General features: G+C 39.7%; 1 long non-coding RNA gene across 1 annotated transcript; it reads left to right on the top strand.

Moving 5' to 3' along the window:
* The first annotated feature begins 2,428 nt into the window (after positions 1–2,428).
* LOC146004294 (uncharacterized) lies at positions 2,429–3,985 on the top strand. Its single transcript, XR_014443909.1, has 2 exons — positions 2,429–2,565; positions 3,215–3,985. It is a non-coding gene; the product is annotated as an uncharacterized LOC146004294 (long non-coding RNA).
* Positions 3,986–7,921: the final 3,936 nt, after the last annotated feature.

The raw sequence follows: 7,921 nt of genomic DNA, 5'->3' as shown, positions 1-7,921 counted from the left end.
AAACTTTCATAGCGTATAAAGAATATTAAGGCAATCCACTTTTCTCAATAAACTTATTCTGCTTGACGTCTCGCTTCGACGCTACGAACATCAAGGCACGGACTTATAGGCTGAATATACGCAAAGTGTCGTAATCTGAAAGAAAAATCATATACAAGTGTTGCATCATTGAATGAATCATAATTAGATAGAACAGTCAAAAATGTACGTTTTATAATCAATACTTTTGTTTCTTTGAACATTAGTGTTTAATATAAAATGATTATGGTTACACGAAGAATCTGCAAAGAATCTATTCATATGATTAATGGCAGATAAATTCATTCCTACCACTACCTTTTGTCATATTCATTTACTTCATTTTACACAACACAATATCAAAGAATTGACACCTGTTTTTTAAAAAAGAAAACTGCATGTGCTAGCGTTACTAAAATTTCGGTGGGCGTGCACATAGCATGTTAAAGAACATTACTAGAAAAGTTTTGTAAATATCTTCATTGCTTGACTGTACTACACTCCACAACACTAGTGTTCCAGTTGAGTGCCCAGAAACTTCTTATCTTATTCCATCTTACTGGCCTGTCTGTGTATATCGTCTCCACGATATATATCGCCAAATGTCGTGACGATATATCACCGATACGATATATATCGCCAAATGTCGTGACGATATATCGCCGACACGATATATATCGTCAAAATATCGTGACGATATATCGCCGACACGATATATATCGCCAAATGTCGTGACGATATATCGCCGACACGATATATATCGTCAAAATATCGTGACGATATATCGCCGACACGATATATATCGCCAAATGTCGTGACGATATATCGCCGACACGATATATATCGTCAAAATATCGTGACGATATATCGCCGACACGATATACATCACCAAAATATCTTGACGATATGTTGTCTAGTTGATATCGCCTGGACAATATTTTTTCAATATTGCGATATATCGTCTGGACGATATGTCGCCCAACACTATTCCCAACCTTTGTGAGACCGCGGTCCGGTAAAACATTTTTTAAAAGTCCAGCTCTCAACAATTTTACTCATCAATACCTTTCCAATTTATTTAATTTGTACATTAATATGTACTGTTGAAATTAAATATTAATAAATAAATTATGGTATAGTCGTAAAGCGTAATAGGTCGATTATGTCCAGGCTTGTTCACAATTATTAAATTAGGTTTAAATTAGTTGACAAACAATGGATCCAATGATCTCACAGTATAATTAATGCCAGGGCCCGGTACTGGGGCGCGACACGGCGGTTCTATAACATTGATCTAGACCTCTAAAATAAAGTAATACATGGAAAGAAGAAAAATTATGCTTGGACAAGATTTGTTCTACATAATTATTTCAGTGTTCCTTACACACAATGTTTATCAACATCACAAGACTGGCGAAATATTGTTCTATGCTGTAATGTTTCAACCAAGAGAAATGCTTGGCACAAAATTTAAGGAGCCACTCCATCGTAAAAGGAGAATTAACTCAAACCTTACGAACTAAAGAAATAAAACGAAATCGGGACCTGAAAATACCACTTCACTCTCGAAATGGCTTCCCTTGAACTAGCAAAACCTGTCATATTAGCATTTTAATATGATGATACCCTCGCAACAGACGCAAAACAATAAGATAAAGTTATCTGCTTCGCTTGCTCACAAGACGGTCTTGGAGTGTCTTACAAAGTGGCGTTTAAATAGGCCTAATTGTCGTAAAAGCGAGCTGATGTCCCGTAATTTACGAACGCGGTACAATAACTGGCTTGCTAGAGGCCGACTTCGCCGTAATTACTACGCCGAAACGTTCCTACTTGATTTTATTTGCTCGGTTTAAATCAATTCCAATTCTGTTTTGGCTTTGACCTTGCACACTGTGTGTTCTACAAGGAGCTTCATTGTGAGTCAAGGTTTGCTTTTCGAATTATTTACGAGTTCAATTCCTACGCGTGTATCTTGAAGGGGAAGTTTGGAAGTGAGCTGTTGCAATATCTTCCCTGCTCAAAAGGTAAACAACATTTTTTTATTGCATGTAGAAAACTAACCTCCAGAACACAGAAATTCTTCTCGCGAAACGTTGAATAGGCCACACTGAATAAGTTCACTGAGTAAGTTTCTATTCACATGCAATCAACACACAACCACAATCCACAAACTGCCAGATAGTGGAACTGGGAATTGTGGGTAGTGAAAATTTGGTTTGTCTCACTCTATTGCGCAGCGTGCGTTCGACAGCGCCATGAACGAAGCATCATGAGATCATAAAAAATATGCTGATAGCACCACACAACCTTCCTAACGAACTAACGTGCATTGTTTTCACAATTGTAATTTTAATAATGCCTACGCTGTTAGTGTAGGAGCCAGATTTAGGGTTCTTAGCAACCATTTTTAGCGACGTGTTTCACGCTGCGTGTGCACGTAAACGGACCCGTGAACATTTCAACTTCCTGAAAACGTATTCAGGAGAGCTACATCACAGCGTGGTACACAAGTGACGTCACGTTGGCAAAGTCGAACAAAGCTTGAATGTGAGTGAATGGTGAAAGTTTTATTGATTGATTTGGTTATTATACGTCACTTTTCTTCCACTTTTGGCTAATCGCGATGATGATATGGTGAATTGATGGAGGTAGATTCGCAAAGAAAACCGACGACGGGATTCGAACCTTAGACCAAATGGTGAAAGCGTGAATTGTAATGACGTTATGATAATAGTTGAGGTTAATAAAACCCTTTACATAGGTTGAGTTGTTGTTTTACGTCCACTTTATATTCTGATAGGCTAATCAGGACTGAACCTATAGTTTAAAGTGCGATCCGAACCACTATATGCCCCCCACCCGGGACCCCTTGATTACAACACTCCATTGGGGAGGTCCCTTTTACATAAAGAACAAGAATAACGCCGGCTATAAAAAGTGGGACACCTAGATCCTGATATACTCGCTTCCTTACAAAGCGTTATGTGTGTTGTCTAACTATACGGCGGTGATAGAAGTTGATATTGAAATTTTGCTATTAAAATCCGCTTATCGCCTTAGAGTTAGGCAACACACTTAACGCCTTGCAGGGAAGGTTGTGTGTCCCAACTTTATTGCCGGTGACCGTACACTGAACGCTGGATAAAGTTTTCAACGTTCATCATCATAAATCCATTATTTTTCCTTTCTTTTGCAGGTCTTGTGCTTTGCTCTATTCACGCTGGCGTCTGCCATTCCGCCCGCACAGTACCCAGCAGGCGTCACACCTCAGCAGTGCCCAAACTACCCGTTCTGTGGCAGCGCGCCTGCACCAATAGGAAACCCTGGACAAGGAACCTACTACGGGAGTGCAGTAGCCGGCCAGGGAGGCTACCGTGCTGGACAAGGGGGCTACTACGCGGGGCCAGGAGGCTACAGCGCTGGTCAAGCGGCCTACCCTGCTGGACAGGCAAGCTACACCCCTGGTCAGGGTGCATACTACGCTGGTCAGAGCACATACAACACAGGGGCAGCAGGAATCGGCTCAGCACCTACCAGCAGCTTAGGAGGAGCTGGGTATGGCTTGTCAAGTGTTGCAGGACAGGGGAACGCCAACTACAACAGCCTGCACAGGGCCCAGACTCGGTATCCTGCGGGACTAAACCCGTCATCCTGTCCCAACTACCCTCTCTGCTGAACAACTTCTTGAGAACCTATCTCGAGCTGTCGTGTTCGTTTAGGACCGGGAACGTAACCATCAACCATCATGATGCCGATGACATGACAGCAGAAACACCTACTAAATTTATGGAAGAAATACAGGAAAATATATTATCGTGGAATGAAACTTCAGCACAGTTCATTGGAAATGCGACAGGAGATTGAAAAATCCACGATAACACTACAGTCTGAGTGTGTTACACTATTTTCTAACATGTTCCTTGCTGCGTGAACACAATGCAGCGACAATAAAGTTATTTTTACACAACATCGCCCTCGTTGATTTCCTTTACTTATAACTATAATAATCTACTAATACCTCGTTTATATAAATACATTTTGGCGAATCATAAAGCTGATTAACGTTTCCTATCTTGTAGAAGAATAAAGAGATCAGTTGCACGACATTTTCAACTACAAGCAGCAAATATAACAGTAGGCAAATTGTCCATCAGCATCTTCTTATACTTTATTTCAAAGCACAATAAAATATATCATTAAAACTTAGAACAACTTCTGATCAGACATCAGAACAATTCAATTTCCTAAAAACAAACACGTAATATAGAGAACAATAATATTGATGAACAATTTGCCTATTACTATCGTTGCGTCTGATTTACATTCCATGCTCTGCGATTATTGTATATAGAGAAACTCAACACGAGAATCAAAAGTGACCAAGTTGATATATTCAAGTGTTATTTACTCAGATTCTCAGCATCAACGGTTTGGCATTTCTTGTAATTTCAATATCACATCACAGTATGCTTACTGCTCCAAGTCGTAAAAAAATCAAGAGTTTTACGTGCAACCAACAGTGCTGACATAATGGGATATGTATTTCTTGCTGAGCATTACCACGGCAATACGTGGTAATGATAGTGGAACTGGACGTATACAGATGATTCTTGTAAAAGAACCAAATGCTGATTGGTCTATTTGAGTAACAAATTTCTACTCATATAGCTTTTGAGGTTGACTTTACTGTTAGCTCCAGCCATTACCAAGAAAATGAGTTTGTACATTGATTTAAAAAAAAACACTATATCACTAGTTAAAGCTTCTATTTTTATCTAATGTTGTTGTGTCGCAATATAACTACAAGAGGGACGTCAATATTTAATTGTGGATTTATTACACAGTACATTACACAGAGATTGTTCATTAAAAAGGGGAACACATACAGAAGACGTATGTGCTTCATTCTTTAATAGAAATATTTTCCTAAATAACAGAAAATTTAGTGTTTTGTTTTTTGGGCCCTTGCTCCCATTGACTCCCAGGTATGACTCGTGTTGTGTGCTGTCCTTGTTCTTTCATCCCATTTCTTTATCACCATCCATCCTCATCTTCGCGATTAGCCAAAAGTGGCAGAACAGCGAAGTAAAATAAATCAAGTCAAGGAAACAAGCAAACGTCAACTGAAATCACGAATCAGGATGTCTTCTCTTTGTATCGATAAACAATTCCTATCTCATTAATTATATTAAGAGATCGATTCATTTAGATTCGTAACCTTGAGAAATACGATCCAGAAAAATAACCAGATAACTAGCTTCCATAGAGATTTCTTCATAAACTGTACCAGTCCTGCAAACATCAAGGTTAATTGTGTCAGACAGTTTACGGTTGGTCAGTCCCATGCTGTTGGTCAGGTTGTTTTCTCAAATGACAAATTACACACTGGATCGTTTAAGTCAAATGGGAGTGATCTGCATAGGAATTAGCAAGCTGGCTTCCTTCGACAAATTCCAAACGCTTCAAAAGTGACAGCCTCAATTTAAAATTCAAGTTGTGTGGTTGAATCAGTTTCCTTTCCAATTTCCACCATCATTTTCTATTATAACAGTTTGCTGGGGTTAAAAATAATCATGATTCGTTTAGGCGGTGGCCAGTAACAGCAATACAAAAGGAACATGTAGTTTTCCAAACAATAGAAATTCAACGAAGGCATTACTTTTTAAAATTTGACTTCAAATGGTACCTTGGACAATCATTCTACTTTATTTTCCTTCTACTTAAATTTGAATATTCAAATATTTTCCTTGTAATCCTTTCCAGTATTTCTCATTTACTAGTGCATGTCGTCCAATTCTCTATATTTCCATGTCTACCTTTTATTTCCTTTCTTCTGCATACTCATTTCAGCTATTCTGTTCTGTGAACTTTACCTAACTCCTAACAATGTCAACATATTCTCTTGACTTGTATTTTAAATTTTGTTCATTCATAATTCACAGGAAAGCATATATCTGTGGGTTTGTGTCCCAAAATGATTTAACTCAACGTTACAATAAAATATGGCCACATACAAGAAATGGCCATGGGATGTGCGTGTATGTATATGTTTCGCAAATCAATCTGGCTCCTATTCCGTAGGGAATTAATTCAATAGTAACTGGCCTCTTCGACGGCGTAGTGGTATCGTCGTCGCATTGCAATCAAGGTGCCTCGGGTTCGACACCTGGTGGAGGCATATTGCACTATGGTTCGGATCCCACTTTAAACTGTAAGTCCAGTTCCTATTAGCCTCTATGTGCAATTCAATGGTAAAAAGCATCTCCTGTCAGGAATGAGTTTATGATTCAATATGGAATTCTCTGATCTAGCAATAATTATTGTTCTGGTTCCCTGAGCGCTAATAAACTTAGGCTACACAAAATTCTTCATTCCTGTATTCACCTAGCACATGACTCGTAGTCGAATATCTTCACCTGGCAACACTGAATCCGTGATTTCGTGTCAAATTCCCTGCTGGGTAGCACTGACTCGATGATTGTATGGCCTGGCAATACTGAGATAATGGTTCCATAGAAAATCCTCTGATCTGGCAACACTGAGCTCTTCATTCCATAGCAAATTTCCTGACCTGGCAACACCATCGCATATGCTGGGCATATGATTGCACATGAGAGGAGCAAGGTCGTCCACTAATACAGCTACGTCTTAATTGTAGCCAAAGAACAAAGAAACCTTTTTCAATGGAGGGGGAAGGGGGACACTTCAAATTCCTTCCTGTTGCCAGGGGCAGGAATTTATCCGATCCACATCAGCATCTATTGCTGTCACCAAGGCCATGGCTGAACGGTACATTGTAATTTGTGACCCTCGCGGGCAAAATCGCCTCGCATCGCCCCACGCGGACATGGACGTTCTTGCCATACGCAGAGAACCAGATTCTCCAGGAGTCTTCAAATGTGGAAATGTCCTTGGTGGACTCTGAGCGATCCCTCTCGATGGCCATTGCCACACCTTTCAGTCTAACGGAAGCAAAATAACATTTCCTCTCTGGATCATATACTTGTCCTTCCATCTTCTTATTTCTTGTCCAGTGAACAGTGGCGGGTTGCGATCTTATCTCGGAGAGGGGGGTCGATGAATTTGTTTAAGGCGAGGAGTGACAATTTCGCATTTATATCAATATCGTCGGAATGGGCACTGCTACTAAAGAAAATCCAAGCATAACTTGAGGGTATGAATTTCTCCCCACGTTGCAAGTGGAAGCTGTTTTTAAAGTTGATTATTAAGCTAGATACAGTGTTTGAAAAATATGATGAATAAGTATTTACAGAATCCAATGTACGGAGATATAACTTCAAATTCAAGTTACGGCTGAACAAATGGGAATTTCGACTCTTTCTAGCGCAAATATCATTTTCAATGGATCCTCTACCTGATCATATGTTTTTTCCCCATCGGAAGTTTGATACCCCCAAGAAAACTAATAAAATAATTCTTCCATAAGAGTAATGCATTTCTCCTTGCCTCCTACGGCCATCCTGACAGTGTTCCCAAACCTGATGCGCATAAAAGAACTAAATTTCGCCTTAAATTGAGCTAAAGTTGACTTTCAAGGAGCTAGATATACAAAGTCTGGATAAAGTGCCTCCCATGGCAATTTTAGTTGTGGATGGGGTGGGGGGGGTTGCTATTACCGGTAACTTTATAGTGATAACAATGTACTCTTAGTTTTCACCGTCTATATCTAACGGTATCACCCATCTCAATAATCCACCGATGGTCGTATGAAATCGAAAATAATGGATTACCGAATAACAATATTGTCATCATCACCTGAGCCAAGGCGCTGTATAAAAGTAGCTGGGGAGATAAGAGGGGGTGGGGTGATGTAGCCAATATAACAATATCACGTCACGTGCAAAATGTACACTCATGGCAAATGTTGGTCTATGTGGGCCGG

Source organism: Lepisma saccharinum, chromosome 21 (genome assembly GCF_977018435.1).
Source record: "Lepisma saccharinum chromosome 21, izLepSacc3.1, whole genome shotgun sequence".
Taxonomy (NCBI): Eukaryota; Metazoa; Arthropoda; class Insecta; order Zygentoma; family Lepismatidae; genus Lepisma; species Lepisma saccharinum.
The sequence above is the reverse complement of the archived record's forward strand: the minus strand, read 5'-3'. Positions and strand labels throughout refer to the sequence as shown.